Raw genomic sequence first — 22,500 nt, forward strand, 5'->3', positions numbered from 1 at the left:
ATATGTGACTGAGTAGTGGAGGGGTAAGGACTTTACTTAATTTGAAGGAACCAAAGTTTAACCAAAAGTCCAACTAATGTACAATAGAGACTTCCACTATTTTAAGCACTGAGACACCACATCTTGTGATTTAACCCACACAATGAACTCTGACTACAATTGTTGGGTTCCCTAAATTAACATATCCAGGAATCTAAAATCAGCAAACACCCTGTAAAAAAACAAAACAATTCCAAGCATATAAGGAACAATCCTAAGATGCACTAAGCGAACTAAATATTAAAATTGGGGCCATTTTTTTCTGTGACTTTATTCTCATGATCAAAAGAAAACTGACTCTTCATTGTGTATTCAGATTTTTATTCCCACACGGTTTTATTATTGAACTTTTAAATAAGGATTAATAATTATTTATTTATTTATTTATTTATTAAACCTATTTGAAAGCCAGATAAGAACTCCAATAGTCCCGGCAACATATATTAACCTGGAAAATTGCACAAATATACCATTTTAGGAATTTTTCCAACTAGCAGATGAAGAACATTGAGAAACACTTCGTAGTGAAGGTATTTGATACAGGAATAAACGACAGAGACAGATAGTTTCCTTTAATGAGGTGAAAGAGGTGACTTTACTTAAAGCTTATTATTTAGAGTGGCAAGACTCAGGGATGAGTAAATTACAAGTTTCAAGGGTACAAAAATCAAGGACACTTAATTCAACATGGAGTAGAGCGTAACGGAAAGAAACGAATGACGATGAACAGTAGAGAGAGATCTTATGCACATTTTTATTATTGAGTCAATTTGGAAGCTTGTGTAAAAGCTTCTGTGAGAAACAGAGTGATAATGGAGGAAGAAGATTGATGTTTACAGCCTTTTGGCAGACACCATTATTCAGATTTTTATTTATCTTACAGTATGTATATAATAAAAGCCTTAGTTGCACTGCAAGTTCTATTGACTTCCATTCATACACTTGCGAAAGCTGAAGGCTGGAAACACACACTTCACATGTCGCTGCATTCCAAAGATCATGCTTGGTGAACTCTGACCTGCGAATTCATATGGTGTAAAGAGAAGTGACAGATAGATGATGGATACATCACGGCATGACCTTTTTAGAAAACTGAAGTGGTGTCGCACCGTGACTGTATTAAAAAGAATATAAGAAAAAAACTGATTTTACATGTTTAGATTGCAGTGTGATGACCTCCGAAGAAATTTTGCCTGACATTAAGCCCACCATTTTCCAAAGCGAAGTCTGTATAAACCACTAACCACTAAAGTGGCTTTTTTCAGCCAATAAATTGTACTTGTATTGTACGTGTATTACTTTTTTCCTCTTCATAATAGTTAATGAATAATAACATTTTGGATCGCTGATTAGTAAGGAGGATATCTGACTTATGAGTTGGTACATGCAATGATAAACAGGTGGTTATAATAATAAAAAATAAAAAAGACGATAGTGTTTATTAGCGATTACATGTGTTTGCCTGATTGCAAGCACTTGATGTTCTCTTTAGTTTTATTTATTTATCTTACAAAACACATAATTTAAATCTCATTCCTGACAAAACATACTATAGGAGTTGTGATTGATTCTTCCACTAATGTAGAAAGAGATGTTGAAAAAAATCTAAATGGCAGGGCCTGGTGTTGCAGAAGATGTTAGGGTTGTTTGTCCAAACTGTTCAGGAAATCCCTGTGTTGAATAAGGTTTGGATAAGATCAATTCAATAAAACTTTTCCATTACTTGAGCTAGCAGAACCAAATTAGTTTTAACATGACAATGCCCCTGTGCACAAAGCCAGTGTCATGAGGATATTCTTTACATGGTTTGGAGTGGAAGATCATTAATGGCATGCTATTGAGCCCTGACCTCAACCGTACTGAACACAGTTATGATGAATTGGAGCGCTTTTTAAAAAATGGATACTGGCTAAAAAGATGAACAAACATAACAGTCCATGTAAAATAGTGCTGGGCTTTATTATTAAAATAAAAATAAAAAACTGTACTGAATTATGAAAATGTGTTCAGTAAAATATCTATCTATCTATCTATCTATCTATCTATCTATCTATCTATCTATCTATCTATCTATCTATCTATAATTATATAAATAACTACTTCTAAATTATAATTAATAAATATATACTTGTCAAAATTATAAACTCAACACTTTTGTTTTTGCCCCATTTTTCATGAGCTGAACTCAAAGATCTAAGACGTTTTCTATGTACACAAAAGGCATATTTCTCTCAAATATTGTTCACAAATTTGTCTAAATCTGTTAGTGAGCACTTCTCCTTTGCTGAGAGAATCCATCCACCTCACAGGGGTGGCATATCAAGATGCTGATTAGACAGCATAATTATTGCACAGGTGTGCCTCAGGCGGGCCACAATAAAAGGCAACTTAAATATGTGCAGTTTTATCACAGCACAATACCACAGATGTCGCAAGTTTAAGGAAAGGAATGCAGGAATGTCCACCAGAGCTGTTGCCTGTGAATTGAATGTTCAATTCTCTACTATAAGCCATCTCCAAAGGTGTTTCAGAGAATTTGGCAGCATATCTAAGCGACCTTACAACCGCAGACCGTGTGTAACTACACCAGCCCAGGACCTCCACATCCAGCATCTTCACCGCCAAGATTGTCTGAGACCAGCCACCCGGACAGCTGCTGCAACAATCGGTTTGCATAAGCAAAGAATTTCTGCTCAAACTGTCAGAAAGCGTTTCAGGGAAGCTCATTTGCATGCTTGTCATCCTCATCGGGGTTTGACCTGACTGCAGTTCATCGTTGTAACCGACTTAAGTGGGCAAATGCTCACATTCGATGGTGTCTGGAACTTTGGAGAGGTGTTCTCTCCATCCACCTCACAGGTTTGTGATTATCTCGGCAAAGGAGAAGTGCTCACTAACACGGATTTAGAAAGATATGTGTACAATATTCGAGAGAAATAGGCCTTTTGTGTACATAGAAAAGGTCATGAAAAATGGGGGCAAAAACATTTATATATAATATGCGTTATAATATATTATATATAATATAACGCTCTCAGTGCGGCATACAGTCTCGCATGTAAAAACAAACAGCACATGGCATCAGTGAATCCCCTATAAAGGTCACTCTCGTAATGACAGCGGACCTTTTCAGCAGCTCCAGCAACAGACACTACATGGAAAAACTATCAGTATGGATTTTTGTCAGTAGCTAATAGTTCCAGCAATCAACGACCGGTATCGATTAACTGGCAAAACCGATTAATCAGTCAACCTCTACTATGCACATTTAAGTTGAGACCAGCTCTCTCTCCCTCTCCCTCTCCCTCTCTCTCTCTCCTTCCTTCCTTCCTTTCTTTTCCCTCTCTTCCTCCATTGCTCTCTCTTTCTTTCTTTTCCTCGTTCACACTCTCCTGACACAAAACTGAAACTGGACTACAGATCCTGGTCCTACCTACACACTAAAGTGCATAAGAGTGACAGATACAGGGAAATCAGAGAGAGAAAAAGTGAGGGAGAGTATGAGAAAAAGATTGTTGCAACACAATCCACAATATAATTTGACGCAAACAGCTCATTGTGCCTCTTGCAGTTGATAGAAGTAAAATTGCGGGGTTTACCTCGCTCAGGTTTTTCACAACGATAACCTGTATTTCAATTATTTTTTTTCTGTTAGAGTCCAGAAAAAAGCACCGAAATGATTGATTTCCCTGCAATATTCCCTGATCTGAGGGGGAAAAATATAACAAATTGGGAAAATCAGGGTTTAGCACTGCTTCCTCATCCATGTACATGGTGTTTGTTCTTGATTCACAATTAAAAAACAAAATGTAAATTATGATGCCTTAATTTCTTTATTTAATATTAAAAGCAGAAAAAGGTGGAAATGGCTTTTGTTTCTGAGCACAAAAAAGTATTTATATATTCATTTTCTCTATTTATTTAATCACACAAAATCTCCCAATTAAAATCTTTGGTTAAAACTTATACAAAGGTCAAGGCAATGCCAAGCTGCATCTGTTGAGCAAGCCCTTAGGCTTGGCCTTAGGCACTGTGCCATGGCTAACCTGGCAATCTGAAACCATCTTTTTTTTTTTTCTTTTTTTTTTTTAAATAAAGAAGAACAACCTTTTATTGGTCACATATATATTACAGCACTGTAAAATATTTTTCTTAACACATCCAAGCCTTTTTTCAGAAGCTGGATTCGGAGCTCAGGTTTATCTACGATACAGTGCACCCTGGAGCACGTAGGGTTAACGACCTTGGTTAAGGGTCCAAGAATGGCAGTATAGAGACAGTTTAAAAAACTATCAGTATGGATATTTGATCATCAAATGTTGTTGCCAATTAATTGACAACTGATAAATTAGTCAACCTCTACTTCCAAATTTGTAAATTAAATCCATTTGTACTACACCATAATTTACATTTGCAAATTAATGATTTTTTTAATTTGTGATAGAAAATACCGCAGTTGATGCCACCATCTTGAGCCCCCTCCCATTACCCCAGTACACTACTTAATACATGGCATTATCAGTGTTTTAAAGTTCACTACACAGACACACAGACACACTTTGTCTGTACAGGAACATCATCAGGATCCACAGCTGATGTCCTCTTAGAGCAAACAAACTATCATTAACCCTGAACAGCGAATTAATAGTATTTACTATTTGTATTTGGTGTCTTTTCCCGTCAGATCTCCTATAAAGTGGCAGGAAATGGACTTTGCACTTTTTTCCTCTCTGCCCTTTTTTATCTCCCTTTTTGTCTGCGTGGCACACAGGAAGTGGGGCTCTTTTGTAACCGCACTGTGTGGGTAGAGTTGACGCGAGTCGCAGATCTAAGATGAGATTCTTCTTGCACTTATGAAAAAAACAAAACAAAAAAAAAAAGACTAAAAATAGCTTTGTGGAAATCTTATATAACAAAGCTTCATGAATCTAGAGTCTAGGAGGGGGGAAAAAAAAAACAGTATCAGATAACAATGCTGAAACCAAAGAGCAAACCGGAAAGAAAATTTCAAGTGCATCTGAGCGACATATATATATTTAACCAGGATTCCGTAAGTGGCTCTGCATTCAGTGAATTATTCACACTCGTAACAAAATATTTCTTCTTGCTGGCTTTGTAGACAGGGACTAATGCTGAGTACATAATAATATACTTGGAGTTTTTAGGGGTCATGAGAATGTTCATTGGATAGAATTGTGCAAGGGAATTTTGGGGTTATAGTTTGCACAAAATAAAACAGAATAACCTAGTAAACTAATATGATGCGTATTTATCCCTGATGAGCAGCCATGGTGTCTGTGGCAAGGAAAAACTCTCTAATCAAACTCAAAAGGGAACCCATCCTCATTCGGGTGGTATCAAGAGTGTGATTATAGTCTTTAAAAAATACAAATAACCTATATGGATAAATGTTTGTAGATACCTAAATATACGGTTTGGATTTGCTTAATGAAAATGGCATTCCAAATTTGGTCCCCATTTCTTGTTATAATAACTTCCACTCTTCTGGGAATGCTTCACTAGATTTTGGAATGTGCTTGAGGAGATTTGTGCTGTTTCATCTACAAGGGCGTTAATAAAGTCAGGTACTGGTGTATGTGAGTTGAGGAGACCTGGGGTGCAGTTAGAGTTCCAGTTCATCCCAAGGATGTTCAACAGAGCTCTATAGCAGGCCACTCAAGATCTTCCACTCCATCCTATTAAATCATATCTTAATGGAGCTTGCTTTGAGCACATAGCCATTGTCATGCTGGAACAGGTTTAGGTCTCCTAGTTTAAGTAAAGGGAAAACTTAATGCTACTGCACCCAAAGATATCCTATACAATTGTATGCCTCCAACTTTGTGGTAACATTTTGTGTAATATCGCATATGGCTGGAAAAGCCCACTGTCCGAATACATTTGCCAATACACTGTATAATAAAAATGTGAATTTTCTTCCTGCATTATAGCACTACTTCACCAGCTCCACCCCCTTTCTCTGAATCTCATACTTTAGACCTTAGTGAGCCATAATACTAAGTTTGATTTACATAACGTCTCTTAATTGGTGCAACTCAGAATGCAGCTGTTCTATGTTCACTTAACACTTATTCATGAGCTAATCCTGTACAAGAAAAGAACTGGCGTTTTACTGGAGCCGTGGTTTGTTTACTGTCCTGTCAGCACTCTGATTAAGGCTTAATGCTTCACAGCCACCTGATCATTAACCTTGAGAATAAAATGGTTGTTATGTAAGTTATATTAATTACTAAAGCCTTTGCTAGATTTTTATTTCGAACTAATTACAAAGTTTTGTGGCCACTTCAATAAAAATCCCATTAGATGTGTAGGTATTGTTGACCCTTCTGATAAAGTGGGAACCCATTTGAGATAATTGGTTTTAGTCATTAGCTGGTTTGATGACCTCAAGCTGGCCGTTTTTTGTTTTTTTTCCTTCTATAGTGTAAAATCTAAACAGAAGCACAACATTGATAGGTCTGGAAACTACAAAGCACGAGTTATGCAATTTTTAGCTATAATATTTAATTGTGTAGGTCCCACTGTGTTCCCCAAACAGTTTTGACTCATGGACTCCACCTCTGAAGGATGTGCCTTTGTATCTGACATCAAGCAGTTAGCAGCAAGTCCTTTAAGTTGTCAGTTTTGACCTCTGTGGATCGACTTGTTTTATCCATAATGTCCCACAGATGCTCCCTCGGATTGAGATCTGGGGATTATTTAGGTTGAGTGAGCATCTTGAACACTTTGTCTTGTTCCTCAAACTATTCCTGAACTATTTGTGCACAATGCCTTTTTAAAAGAGGCATGTTCCATAAGAAGACATTGTTGCCATAAAATGGTATACTTAATTTGCAGCAATATTTAGGCAGGTGGTACGTGTAAAAGGAGCATCCACATGAATTGAGTGTTTACTGACTGTTTAATTTTTGCCTAATATAGTTCACCCTTTGACAGGTGCGACTGTAACGAGATAATCAGTTATTCATGTCTACTTGAAGTGGTTTTAATGGCTGCTCCATGTATATTGAAATCTCAGTAATATCTCGTAGAAAAGTGTGTGTAAGGTGTTAACAGAACATTTTCACATTGAAGTAAAATCTTAATGTTTTTTTTTTTTTTTTTACAAACTATTTTCAGTATCTAAACTAGTGTAATAAACTTAATACCAGATCTCTAGTACAGCCCTGTGATGGACACATGCAATACTATTATATTTAATATTCGATTTAATAATTTATTGTACAAAGAGAAATGTATTAAGATAGACTTGTCCTTAACAAAGATCTGTTTTAGACCATTTTTTCTCTTCTCATTGCTGGTGAAAGTACACACTCTAGTGTTAAACCCCGAGCATCTGTAGTTGTAATGACTAAATATTCTTCTCATTTAATCCATATGCTAAATTATCCATAATATCCAAGTAGATACATGCTAGCAGCCAACTGGTTTAGCATAGCAGTTTTTGTTTTTACACTTTATACACTATATGGACGAAAGTATTGGACTACCAATTTGTAGTTCTTTCCTAACTGTTATCACCAAGTTGGAGCCACACAATTGCATAGGATGTCTTTGAGTGTAGTTGAACTTAAACTTATAGACTCTTTAAGATCTTGAGTGGCATGATATTGCGCTCTAACCCTCAACCCTATTAAAACCTTTAGGATGAATTGGAAAGCTGATTGTACCCCAGGCCTCCTCACCTCACCTACATCAGTACCTGACTTTGCCAACACCCTTGTGGCTGAATGAACACAAATCTCCATGAGCACACTCGAAAATCTGGTGGAACATCTTCCCAGAAGATTAAAGGTTATTATAACTGAGAGCAAAATTTGGAATTGGATGTTTAAAAAGCAAATATGGTCAGGTGTCTCAAACTTTGTCCATATAGTTTACATTATAGACTTTTAGCCAGTGAAACTACCAGTATTGCTCCTACCAAACACAAAAACACGTATGGGTTCAAATCACAGTGAATGACGATGGCATTTTCTTCTCATGTCAAAAATGAGATGTCAAATTATATGTGGCCTCAGTGTAAGGAGACTGCATGATGTGCTCATTAAGCGAATGTGTCCGGCTTTAAGAGCGTGCTGTCGTTTAATAAGGGTTGTATGTGTAATAAATAACAGCATGAGCAGGTTGAGGTTGTAGAGTTGCTTGTGGCAGTTAATACAGCTGGCTGGGTTCTGGATGGCTGAAGTTCTGATTGATCTCGTTTCAGGTGGCTGCAGTTTGGGGTGGAGAGATTTCCGCTCGTTTAGGATTCAGGAGTGTCGATTCTCTGCCCAATCAGGGTGCCAAATTTTACACCGTTTTACCAGATGGTTTTATAGGCTGCCATTGACAGTTTAGCTTGAAGAAGAAAGGAATGAATAACAATGGGGTGGCAAATAGTGATTGGTTGCTTAATAGTAATAATAATTTAATAATAATAATAATAATAATAAAAATAATAATAATAATAGAAAATAATACTTTGACCTGCTCAATCGTTAAAAAATGGCTACAGAAATAACATGGACACGTATATCATGGTCATAGAGGAAGGAAAGGCTTCCGCTGGTACAGATCTCTGTACACAGAGGTGCAATGGTGCCACACGCTGGACATTCATATAATAATAAAATAAAATAAAATAAAAAAGTAGAACATAAAGCTCAGTGGAAACATCATGTTGTCTTGACAAGTCCAGTTTATAATTATAAAAGTTATTTTGTGTTTGTGTAACTTGTGTTTTTTCTCTTTTTTTTTTTTTTTCTTTTTTCATGGCATGATTGTAAATGGTAATTTTGACTCAAGTATGATATTTTTATTTTTATTTAATTTTTTTTTTTTTTTTTTTTTTTAATAAAGACCTTTACACTTAACTGTTCATGGCTTAGCATATCGGCTTATCTGACACTTTTTTATTTTAAAATTAACACTGACAACTCACAGCTGCTGGTAGCCCATGTACAAACTGGGGAACACATAAATTCCTAAATTTTAAAAATAAACATAGATGTGAAGTTAGTAAATATAAATTGACCATTTCAAATAAACATACTTGTACTTCAGTGAACATAAATAAACCAATCCGACATGTAGTGAACAGTTACAGTGAGGTAACTCACGGTTGCCCGCGAGGTCCAACCATCTGTGGTCAGAGCAAGGCTCTGTGCTTCAGCCAATTCGTACACAATACTGTTGCATGTCTGTTCATAGAGGTCGGGAATTATCTTGGTGCTGAAAAAAAGTGCGAGACGGTAGTCTGTAATGCGGATCGGGTGTTTTTATAAGATGACAAAAGCCTGCATCTCCAATCACCGAAAACGGCTGCAAATCTTTGGCAAAGACCACCCCCACTGCCTTTATTTCCATGTGTCTTTTGGAACCATGTATGTATGTATGCTGGAAGGATTCAGCGAGGGACTGTTGTTTTTTGGAGGACTTTATTACCTGCTCTGCTATCCTGCCTTCAGACATTGATATTGCTGGGTGATGGCGCCGCAGATGTGCAATCATATTGGAAGTGTTTCCGTTTGAGTAGGCTACATGTGTAAAACAATGCTTGCAGACAGTCATTTTTTTGTTTACTGTTTTTTCTTCCTCGGCATTATACTCAACAGCAAAACCGAAATGTCTCCATACCACAGATTTAAAAGACGCCGGCGCCTCCTCGTACTGTAGCCTCACTTCACCACCGCTCGCCATGTTAAAGTGTGGAATGATGGTTCAGCGCCCCCTAACTTTAGAGCATAGTGATTGAACTTACAGGCACACACAAACAGTCAATTCATAGAGAAATAAAGAGCAAATAAATTATTTAAACGTAAAACCGAAAAAAACCCCGCAATTCACAAGCACGTATTGAACCGTGGATGTCGTATCGAACGGTTCAATATTATATTGAGAATTGTGGCATCCCTAATATATATATATATATATATATATATATATATATATATATATATATATATATACAGGGAGTGCAGAATTATTAGGCAAGTTGTATTTTTGAGGATTAATTTTATTTGAGGATTTAATTTGAACAACAACCATGTTCTCAATGAACACAAAAAACTCATTAATATCAAAGCTGAATATTTTTGGAAGTAGTTTTTAGTTTTAGCTATTTTAGGGGATATCTGTGTGTGCAGGTGACTATTACTGTGCATAATTATTAGGCAACAACAAAAACAAATTCATACCCATTTCAATTATTTATTTTACCAGTGAAACCAATATAACATCTCAACATTCACAAATATACATTTCTGACATTCAAAACCAAACAAAAACAAATCAGTGACCAATATAGCCACCTTTCTTTGCAAGGACACTCAAAAGCCTGCCATCCATGGATTCTGTCAGTGTTTTGATCTGTTCACCATCAACATTGCGTGCAGCAGCAACCACAACCTCCCAGACACTGTTCAGAGAGGTGTACTGTTTTCCCTCCTTGTAAATCGCACATTTGATGATGGACCACAGGTTCTCAATGGGGTTCAGATCAGGTGAACAAGGAGGCCATATCATTAGATTTTCTTCTTTTATACCCTTTCTTGCCAGCCACGCTGTGGAGTACTTGGGCGTGTGTGATGGAGCATTGTCCTGCATGAAAATCATGTTTTCTTGAAGGATGCAGACTTCTTCCTGTACCACTGCTTGAAGAAGGTGTCTTCCAGAAACTGGCAGTAGGACTGGGAGTTCAGCTTGACTCCATCCTCAACCCGAAAAGGCCCCACAAGCTCATCTTTGATGATACCAGCCCAAACCAGTACTCCACCTCCACCTTGCTGGCGTCTGAGTCGGACTGGAGCTCTCTGCCCTTTACCAATCCAGCCACGGGCCCATCCATCTGGCCCATCAAGACTCACTCTCATTTCATCAGTCCATAAAACCTTAGAAAAATCAGTCTTGAGATATTTCTTGGCCCAGTCTTGACGTTTCAGCTTGTGTGTCTTGTTCAGTGGTGGTCGACTTTCTGCCTTTCTTACCTTGGCCATGTCTCTGAGTATTGCACACCTTGTGCTTTTGGGCACCCAGTGATGTTGCAGCTCTGAAATATGGCCAAACTGGTGGCAAGTGGCATCTTGGCAGCTGCACGCTTGACTTTTCTCAGTTCACGGGCAGTTATTTTGCGCCTTGGTTTTTCCACACGCTTCTTGCGACCCTGTCGACTATTTTGAATGAAACGCTTGATTGTTCGATGATCACGCTCAGAAGCTTGGCTATTTTAAGACTGCTGCATCCTCTGCAATATATCTCACTATTTTTGACTTTTCTGAGCCTGTCAAGTCCTTCTTTTGACCCATTTTGCCAAAGGAAAGGAAGTTGCCTAATAATTATGCACACCTGATATAGGGTGTTGATGTCATTAGACCACACCCTTCTCATTACAGAGATGCACATCACCTAATATGCTTAATTGGTAGTAGGCTTTCCAGCCTATACAGCTTGGAGTAAGACAACATGCATAACGAGGATGATGTGGTCAAAATACTCATTTGCCTAATAATTCTGCACTCCTGTATATATATATATATATATATATATATATATATATATATATATATATATATATATATATATATATATATACATATACATATATACATATACATATATATATATATATATATATATATATATATATATATACATATATATATATATATATATGAGTGTTTATTACATAACCCTTTTATTTAATTTACTTGTTTATTATTATTATTATTATTATTATTATTATTATTTAGCATTTTTTTTGCTCTAACAACTCACTTGTTTCATAATTTTTTATTTTGTTTTTAATAGAAAATGCTTGCAATCTTTTTCTATTCAGTCTGAGCTATATGGTGCACATGACACATATTGTATATTTTGTAAATAATTTTGAAGAAGACAAAGAATAAATTGTAAATAAATAAATAAATAAATAAATGTATTACAGCATATAAATAAATCAGTAATTGAACACAATAGATGCCATGTTACGTCAGCTTTCCTAACACCAATCCGTTCTTCTCAATTCTGCCCACAAGATGGCAGCAGAGTTTCATCCGTGTTTCATCCCCAAACAAGTTTAATGCAATTTGGTAAAATCATGGAACAAAGTCACCGATAGTGTGTGTGTGTGTGTGTGTGTGTGTGCGCGTGTAATTTGATACACTTATGTACAAGCAATGTAAGAAAGTGTGTTCTCGGAGTTGGACTTTGTGTCAGATTTTTTTGATTGTTGCTGGGAACTAGCGATGTAAATTTTTACTTTGGAGAAATTCATCCTCTTCTAATGCCACAGCTTTGTGTAGCCAGTGAATAATTCATTGCATCAATGTAACCTATTAAACAGAGCTATACAGAATAACAAAATCGGTATCCCAGCCTTCCCCTGGCAATACATGCCTGTTGGGCTAATGGCGAAACCTGCGAGTGACATCCAGATGATCCGGATCAGATGTAATGAATAGGCATTACTCAAACAACAGGTGTCAAGCGTATATGCACAGTGAGAGGGCTCCAAAGTATACAAACACACAAATGGATATCTGGGTCACATTTATCAGAGTTTACAGCATTTAGCAGACACTGTTTTCCAGTAATGCCTACATTTGTGCTTTTTAAATTATAATAAAACCATGTCCTGGTGGAGGTTTAAGCTAAAACCATGTTAAAGAGAGAGTACACAAAAAAAAAAAAGATTAGAGCTTGGGCTCATATGCACAATATCATATCCCTCTATTATAATCCTGCTTGTTTTGCACAATACCCAATACTATGGCCTGCTTTTTGCACAATAACCACTATATCAAACTGTTTTAATTTGTTTTTTGGACAATACCCACTACTATATCCTGCATTTTTGTTTCTTTTTGCACAATACCACCCAAATCAAACTTCCTTTTTTTTTTTTTTTTTTTTTTTTTTTTTTTTTTATTTTCAGTACAATATCCTGCAATTTTTACACAATAACCACTAAAACCAACTGCATTTTTTTGCCCAATTTTTACTACAATAACCTGGATTGTTTTGCACAATGCCCACTTAATCAAACTGCTTTTTTTTACGATATATTTCTCTACTTCCCTGTATTAAAATGTAACTAATGCTTATACACTCTGTATTGTATATAAAGTTTCATAATCGTAATAATCGCATAATCTTTATTTTTATAGTAATCTCTATTTTTTTGTCACTGTATCCTTATTCTATTTTATTCCACTATTCTATTTTTATTCGTTTATTTTGTCCTTCTAATTTTATATTCTTCATTCTTTTATATGTCACAGAGCAGTCATAAAAAGCAGGTCACTGCATGCCCTACCATGTACGTGTATGTAACATAAGATTTCATCGACAGAATTATTATTAATGCAATATATATTATACAATCTGTACAATTTGTATAAGATTGTATAGGACGTCTTTGGATGCAGTAGCATTACATTTTCCCTTTACTTGAACCAGGAGACTCGAACCTGTTCCAACATGACAACAATGTGCACAAAGCCAACTCCATGAAGATATGCTTTACATGAGATATAGTGAAAAATCTTACAAATCTCCACAAGCACATTCTAAAATCAAGTGAAACATCTTCACAGAAGGGTGGAGGTTATAATAACAGCAAATTGAGGCTAAATGTGGAATGGGATGTTGCATACAAAATGCATACAAATCTTTGGGTATCTTCGGGTGTCCACCAACTTTTGTCCATATAGTCAGGGAAATATCAAACAGCACAATAATTTCATTGATGGTTTTCTCTATGGGTTTTGAAAACGAAGACTACAGACATAGTGTGTTGAATATCCTCTGGGGCCAGATTACAGATTCTAATGAAAGTGGAGATTACACTTAAATGGGTGAGCGAGTGTGTGTAGAGTGTACCTAATTTCTATAGTTTTTTTTATTTCTTTATTTCTTTTTTTTTTTTTTTATTTTATCGACACCTCATTTTATTAATCCACACTTCATTACCATGTAGTATTATACAATAATTGTATTGAAAGTTTTAACACCAAGTTATAGAAACAAGAAAAAGTGATAAAGAAATAGACAAGCAGCTGGTCTCAATACAGAGAAAAAGCAAACAGACCCAATTTTACATTTCCAAAATACTTTGTTAAATAAAAACATTGTTGTATATTTATTTATACTTAGTCTTTGTTAATTTGGAGCATCCGCTGTACAAGTCCTCATGAGCGAAGCTGTAATCACACTACAGTTTTGTCGCTCCGTCGAGTGCAATTCTACGCATATGTACTGTGAAGAACGAAAACACAAGCTCAGAGCGACAAAACTTACAACTTTGTACACATGGAAACGAGTGACTGATAAGAGATTAACACAGCATGTCGTGGCCTGTTCAGAAAATTCAAAATGGAAAAATACTGATTATAGCAATATTACAGTGTCCCATTTGATACAAATTAGCTTTGAAATAATAGAAATTAAATTAGCTACTTGGATTCTTGCGTCGCCGCGTACACAAACAGATATTTTAACATTATTGTATTTAGGTACCACCCATTTTTGTAGCAGGTATCTGAAAAGATTTCACATGCTGATAGATGTTAATGTGATCGCGGCTTTAGCCGGCAATACATTACACAACACTATGGTACACATTGTATGGAGGCACACAATTGTATAAAATGTCTTTGGATGCAGTAACATGACATTTTCCCTTTACTTGAACTCAGGGACTCAAACCTGTTGCAGCGCTACAATGCCGCTGTGCATAAAGCAGCTCCAGGAAGATATGCTTTTGATATGCTATTTAATACCTTTCGATTGAATCGGAAAGCTGACTGTAATTCAGGTATCCTCACCTCACCTACATCATTACCTGACTTGACCAACACCCTTGTATGAATGCGCACATACCTCCAAAATCAGACTTTAAGATCTAGTGGAACATTTTTCAAGAAGAATGAAGGATATCATAACAGCAAATTGGGATTCTAAGAAAGGGAAAGGGATGTAGAAAGGGATGGTTAAAATCTTTTAGGGTAATTGTCCACAAACATTTGTTCCTGCAATGTATGTAAAGTGTGTTTGAAACTCTTGTGATTTGAAATACCTACCTGTTATTATAGAATCAGAATTGAGCTTAGTGTTCAACAACACTGTAATTGTGTAAAGAATAGGGCGGTCAAAATTAACACGTTAACGCTAATTCATTTTAATGGCACTAATTTTATTACTACGTGATTAATGCAGTGGGCATTTCTGTAACCATTTTTATAAAAGAAATTTAAAAAATAAAGATAAAGGAGGCGAAATTTAAACTTTCAATACAACACACATTTTATTCCAACAATGAGAATATTATGACCAGTGGTGTCAAAAGCTGCACTAAGATCAAGCAACACAAGCAAGTAGCACAGCCCTGATTACAGGCCAATAGCAGGTCATTTAACACTTTGACCAGTGATGTTTCTGTGGTAAAGCGAGGCCTATATCCTAATTGATACATTTCATTAATGTTATTCCATCTTCAGGAGTGTTTCCTTGTCACAGATGCCACTGACTCGCTCATTAGGAACACACTTATACATTATACATTATATTCACAATATATTACAATTTAACAATTCAGTATAACGTTTATCTCAGTGAAGTTGCTTTGAGACAACGTTCATTGTTAAAATGGCTCTACAAATCGTCAATCAATTTGATAAATGATTGTATTCTTGAATTGAATACTAATTGAATTAAATGTGAGAGAATCAATGAGAGAATCTAAACAAGAGTATTGTAATGTTAGAACTGGGACACCAGTGTTTTCTACAGAGATTGTGTTCTGAATAAAAAAAATTCAACAGCTTGGCATTCAAGTCTGCCTATAGCAGATGGTACTGTTTTTGAGATAGCACATGACGATAAGACTCATGCCTAATAATATTACCATGAGGTTTGCATGATCCATATTTATATTTTCTCATTTGACTGATGCTTCATTTGAGCAGATGAGTGTTCAGGGTGTTGAATATAAAATCATGGCCAATTTACAAATCTGCATGTGATCCATTTCTGTGTATTCCAAAGCCTAAACAATAGAAAAGAGAATGTGAGAACCAAAGATGATAGTAAAGTAAGTAAAGAGGATAACTCGTATATGCGGAAGATAAAGTGCTATACACTGTACCTGATGCTTGTGTTCAAGAGAATGACGTCATTCTACTATCATCTGTAGCCTCTAGAGGGAGACATAGTGGACTGAAATGAAGAGTGAGACACTTTCTCAGGACTTAATGTTGCAATGTACATGGGACTAAAGTCTATCCTAATAAAAATCATGTCAGTTGCAGTTATTCTATTAATATACACTTAAGAGCTACTTTAATTGGATCACTTGTACTATTGATCACTTAAACAGGACAGTTTACCATTGTATCATTAACTTTTTCCTTCACTTAACCGAGGAGAACCAAACCTGTGAAGATATGCTTTACATGGATTGGAACGGCTCTTGAGTGGCCTGTTATAGAGCATTGACTTTAACTCTATTAACAACCTTTGGGATGAATTGAAACACTGACTGCACTCCAGGCTTCCTCACCTCACCTACATCAGTACCTTACTTACACCCTTGTGGCTGAATGAGCACAGAGCTCCACAAGCATACTTTAAAATCTAGTGGAGCTTCTTCACAGAAGAGTGGAGGACATTATAACTGTAAATGGGGACTAAATATGGAATAAGATGTTCAAACCGGACATACAAATCTCATTATCTCATTAAACTTTTGATAGAAATTCTCAAATTTTTGCACACACTAATAATATTCGCTATATCTAAACAGTGATTGATGGGGGAAAAAGAAAATATACTCCAGCCTTACATCCTCTAAGCTGGAACATCTCCACTCTTCACACTGGTTTTATAGAAAGCGAGAGCTAATTCTAAAGCCAGGATGTGCAGCAGCTGGTGGCTCGAAGCACACGAGTGGGAGATTTTCAATGGGCTCTTTTTAGCATCTTTGTGCACATGTGCCTAACAGATGTGCAGTGAATATGAAGTCCGCTGTTCAGAACTGTTCATCTCTTTCCCTCTGCTGCTGCTTGATGTTGGTGATGAAATTCTGTGTGTTTGAACGGAGTACCAGCAGGAGGTAAAGGGAGAGGTGAATAAAGAATATGATGGGGAGAGATAGAGAGAGAGAGAGAGAGAGAGAGAGAGAGAGCACATGTACATTTGGATATTTGTATATGATTGTGTAGTAATACTGTAACAGATGAACTCACACAGTTTGAGTTTCAAAGCAAAATACAGTTTATGTATGTATGTATGTGTGTGTGTGTGTGTGTATATATGTATGTGTATATATATATATATATATATATATATATATATATATATATATATATATATATAGAGTGTTGGGGTAACTCTACACAAAATTCACAGTTCCGTACGTACTTCGGTTTTTAAGTCTTGGTTTGGTTCAATTTCAGTACGGTTAGGGAAGAAATGCAAAACATAAAATTGCTTGTAGTTCTTTGTTAATGCAGTTTATTATTATTAACATTTGTGATCATCAGCATTTGAAGAGTTTACATTTTAAAAACAATTTACAATGAAATTGCCTGTTTGGTTAAAGAATATATATAATTATATTTTATAATATTTTATTAAAAATGTAATAGAACAAATCAAAATATTGCAGTACACTCTTTTTATTTTGATTAAATTGAAATAAAGAAGTAAAATTGGATGAAGGGAAATTTTTTATTAAATAGTTTACATTTGTTAGACCCCATTTGGTCATTTAGACCCCATATGGGTGTATATAGGTGTGTGTTTTACATTTTATATTTAATTTTCTAAAGATGTGATCTAGTGAACTTATTTCAGCATACTATAAAAATGTCTTCATTTCTTTCATCCTTCATTCATTTCCTCCCTCGATAGCTGGAGATAAAAGTGCTAAATAATAAATAGAACTATCGTTAGTCTCTAGCCACTTCCTGGTTAGCGGCTAATGCTAGCGTTATAAAATATCTAGCATTTTCATACATGCACAAAACAAATTGTATTTCTGGTACGGAGTGAGTAGCCACAGTGACACTTCACTAACTCTAGTGTCTTTTTATACCCCTGCCATTGATGTTTATGTTTTCAAGTTTATTAATATTAATAATCATCTACTGTAATAATGTTAATCATGTACTGTACGTTAAAAGGGTTGCCCTGTACTAAAAGAATTCCTCTCTCTCTCTCTCTCTCTCTCTCTCTCTCTCTCTCTCTCTCTCTCTCTAATATATATATATATAAAACACGTTACCGGTAACGCGTTACTTTTAAGAATAAAGTAACTTTGTTACCGTATGGTGCGTTACCCGTTACTTTTTCAAATGAATGAATTTTGGCTTAAGTGTAGCCTACAGTCTAACCTGCTTACAGCAGAGATGCATTGTAGGATTGGTGGATGAACCACGGTAAACACGAAGAAGACGCGCTGTGGGCGTGTCTACTTTTATTCAGGTCTGTGCGGCAGTAATGGCCAGTCGAGGCGAGAGCAGGACGAGTTTCTCAAAGTGGAAATATGCTCATTATTTCACTTTAGTTGAACGTAAAGACAAAAACTCCTAAGTCAAATGTAAACTGTGTCGTTCTGGTTCGAAGCTCGTATCTACTGCGATAAACAGCAACTCCAATCTGTTGAAGCTCCTCCAGGAACCCCATACTAGAAGCTAGAAGCTAACCCGGTGTTCTGTTCTACATTGTTGATAGTTTTCATACTTAAGCTGTGAAAGGAACATTTTTAAGAGCTCAACACAACAGCTTTTATGATGCAGAAGCCACTTTAGTTTTTGATTGTGAATATATTATTCAGCTTGTTTTGTTATTTATTTCAGAAATCCTTGTGATATATTCAGTTTGTGCTGGTCTGACTTAATTAAAATAGTGTTTAAAAATTACATTGTGTTTAAGTCAGTTTTGTGTTTGTATAGACCATAACGCATAAAAGGGCATTAATGGGAACATTAAAGAACGTTCTTTAAAAAAGTAACTAAAAAATTACTTTTAACAGTAACGCATTACTTTTTGGTGTAAGTAATCAACAAAGTAACTAAGTTACTTTTTGAATGAAATAACAAGTAACTGTACTGTTACTATTTTTTAGTAACTATTCTGTTCTATTCTAAAGTACCCTATTTATAATGTATATACAATATATACACCCTGCCTGGCCAAAAGGAAAGAAAAAGTTACCATCTGGATTTAAGATCCTTCAATTGGAATAAATACTGAATTGATGAGAATACACTTCTGTTCTGCTACACACCATCCTTATTCTGTTTTTTTCCTACCCTTTTCTATTTCATATAAACTAATTCATATGCAGATTACTAGAGCAGTCACGTACCCACTGAAAATGTTATTTTTTTTTATTATGCCTAAATTAGACTACCGTATTACCGCTATGCTCCTAAAGGAAGCGCAACATATTTCACCCGTTACACCGTGTAACCGACACTGTCTTTTGTTAAAGCCTGTGTAAAGTTCATTAGTTTCAGTGTAGACACCTGTGGCTTATAGACAGGTGCAGCTTATTTATGTTCAAAATAAAAATCTTTGTAAAATTCAGTGGGTGTGGCTTATATTTGGGTGCGCTTAATAGTCTGGAAATTATGGTATTAAAAACATGTAGCCACTTTAAGTATACTTTTTTTTTAATTGCACGAGTTGCCAAAAATCCAGAGACAGCATTTGAAACAGATTATAACATTCAGTAATTGTCTTCTCTCCAGGACACGATTACATTCATTTATAAGGATGTGATATATTTTTATTTGATTTTCCCTGATGACCATTCTGGACCTGTGTGTAGAACTGATTGACTAGAAGCTCTATTACAATTGTGGAATTGCTGGTTAATTATGGTGGCTCACAAAGCCAATGTAGCTCTCATCCACACACTCCTGCTGTGTGTATCCATGAAATATATCATGCTGTTTAAACAGAGCTCTCCAGCAGAGTGACAGACCCAGACCCTTATGCATCTTTTGGAAATTCTTTTTTTCTTTTCTTGGCTGTACTGCTTCTGCATTGGTTATTGTCAGGTGGTCGCTTTGATGTCAGACACTGTTGTGTGTGTTTGTCTTCATGCTTTCACAGCTCAGCTGCCAGCAAGCCATGCTTTATAGTGGCATTCCAGAGCAGCATATCATATTAAAATTTGCCTTTGGTTGAAAAACATGCACTGCCTTACAACATTGCAGAGTGAGACCTAAAAACAAAAACAGCTTGTTTTATAAAAATTCCATGGCGCTATAATGATGCAGAAGATCAGCTCCAGTTGGTATCGTTTTAATAGCATCTGGTGACGAAACGACGGTGCTGCATTTTCTTTCTCTTCACTCATCGTATCTGTGGTTATGAATTTGAATGTTGGGTTATTCCGACACCTAGGCTTAGGGTTAGTGCACGTGTACACTATATGGCAAAAGTTTGTGGACACCTGATGAGAACATTCTGAGAGGAAAATGTCATGCTACCATATCCAAAGACATCCTATATCATATGTACACCTCCTGCTTAACAGTTCGGGAAGAATCAGACTCGGAAATTGTTGGATAGCAGTTGCTCACAGTAATATTTAAGTTAAATAAAATATAAGAAATTTTACATTAAATACAATCAATGCATTTCCAATCTTATTGAAAACACTGTATAATACTGAATTTTATATATACATAGTATATATATATATATATATATATTGCATATGCCAGCAACGTAAGAAGCAGGAGCACGGGGTCAGCCATGTTACAGTGTCCCTGGAGCACTAAGGGTTAAGGGCCTTGCTAAAGGGCCCCAAGAATTGCCAGTTTGGAGATACTGGGACTTGAACCCCAAACTTCCAATCAATAACCCAGCATCCAAACTACCGAGCTACCATCTCCCCAGGTGGTAAAAGTTATTGCACATCTAAAAATTATCATTTTGTTATTAAATTATTACAAATAATTGCTCAAGATATTAACATTATATCAGTGTGGCATAAATAATAATAATCTATATCATCTATATCTATATTGTGGACCAGCTTTTTAACACTGAGGAGCTATATAGTTTGATGGGTGCAGGCAGAAATGATCTCATGTGGCACGCTGTGGTTGTATGTGTCTGTCACTGAATGTACTGCTCGGACTGACCAGTGTTTTATGTAGTGAAACCCTATATGCTGAATCTTGAATGCCGTCATAATTGTCAAATTTATGCTGATGTCTGTTGTCGCTTTGATAGGCTTAACAGTTCAACATAAGTGGGGCGCACACACACACACAAACACACACACACACACACACACACACGTGCATGTTCTTTTCTCTTTGCTCTTAGCTCAAAGCTCAAGGTCATACATGATTATTTCAGCAGGAGCTCACAGCTTTGTGCCTGCTCTTTGCTGGCAGACGCATTCATCACAAACATTTTTTTTTTTACTTTACAATAATCCAAACTGTATTTCAATGCTGTAATTGTCCTGATTGCTGATTGATATATACATTTCATTTGCATAAAAACTAGTAAGCGGTACTCAAGTAAGCCTACGGATCATTCACACACGTACAAAATGCACCACTGCAGGACTTAGACAGGAACTGATAACTAAAGGACTCTCAGATGCTGTGATATGAGATTAGAAGAGAGAAGAGTCAGTGGTCAGAATACTTGGCCACACTCCTGACTTTTTATTGGATATTACTGGAGGAAGAATTGAAATATATACAGTGTAGTGTTGAGTGGCGAATTTTTTATCGGTAATCTTTATCACATACACACACACACACACACACACACACAGAGTGTAACGCACTGTGTATGTGCATGGCAGTCACGCTTGCACAAACTCTTGATGGAAACACACTGAGACCCAGCGGAGCAGTTTGTTTGTTTTGCTTTGATCCGCGAAAGTAAAAAGGAAGTGCATGTGTGATTGGCTGTCGGAAAAATCCACGGAGTCTGTGGTTGCCTGGGCGACTGTAATCACTGCACACACACTGAGAGAGAGGGAAGAGCGAGAGAGAGAGAGAAAGAGAGAGACAGATCAATGCTCTAAGACAACAAATGAAATAAGAGTGTAGCAGAGCAAATAAGCCTGGAGTGTGCATGTTCCCTGTAGTAAAGCTGTCCGTGTGTGTGTGTGTGTGTGTGTGTGTGTGTGTGTGTGTGTGTGTGTGTGTGTGTCTGAGCCACCTTGCCGTTCAGTACACATCAAGACCGAAGTGCTGCTTCTCTTTCACTGATGGAGAAAAAAGAACCCAACAGGACAGAAGTATCTCCTGCGTGTCTCTGTCCACCTGCTGATCTTCTTTTCCTCGATGTTCCTTTTCTTTTCCTTTTTTTAGATTAAAAATCGTTAATGCCAACACTTCTGGCCTTTTAACTTTTATTCAAGTGGAATAGAGAAAGAAAAAAAGGCTGGAAGAGGCAGCTTCAATGGAACCCGAGATA

General features: G+C 36.3%; 1 protein-coding gene and 1 long non-coding RNA gene across 3 annotated transcripts in view; one reads left to right on the top strand and one right to left on the bottom strand.

Moving 5' to 3' along the window:
* The window catches only part of LOC124381155 (Kv channel-interacting protein 2-like), a 189,133-nt gene that overhangs the window by 70,940 nt on the left and 95,693 nt on the right, over positions 1-22,500 (top strand). The window lies entirely within an intron of this gene.
* Positions 15,463-22,317, bottom strand: LOC124381158. Its single transcript, XR_006924805.1, has 3 exons — positions 22,243-22,317; positions 16,184-16,254; positions 15,463-16,084 (listed from the first exon to the last, which is right to left on the bottom strand). It is a non-coding gene; the product is annotated as an uncharacterized LOC124381158 (long non-coding RNA).

Source organism: Silurus meridionalis, chromosome 28 (genome assembly GCF_014805685.1).
Source record: "Silurus meridionalis isolate SWU-2019-XX chromosome 28, ASM1480568v1, whole genome shotgun sequence".
In the NCBI taxonomy this organism is placed as follows: Eukaryota; Metazoa; Chordata; class Actinopteri; order Siluriformes; family Siluridae; genus Silurus; species Silurus meridionalis.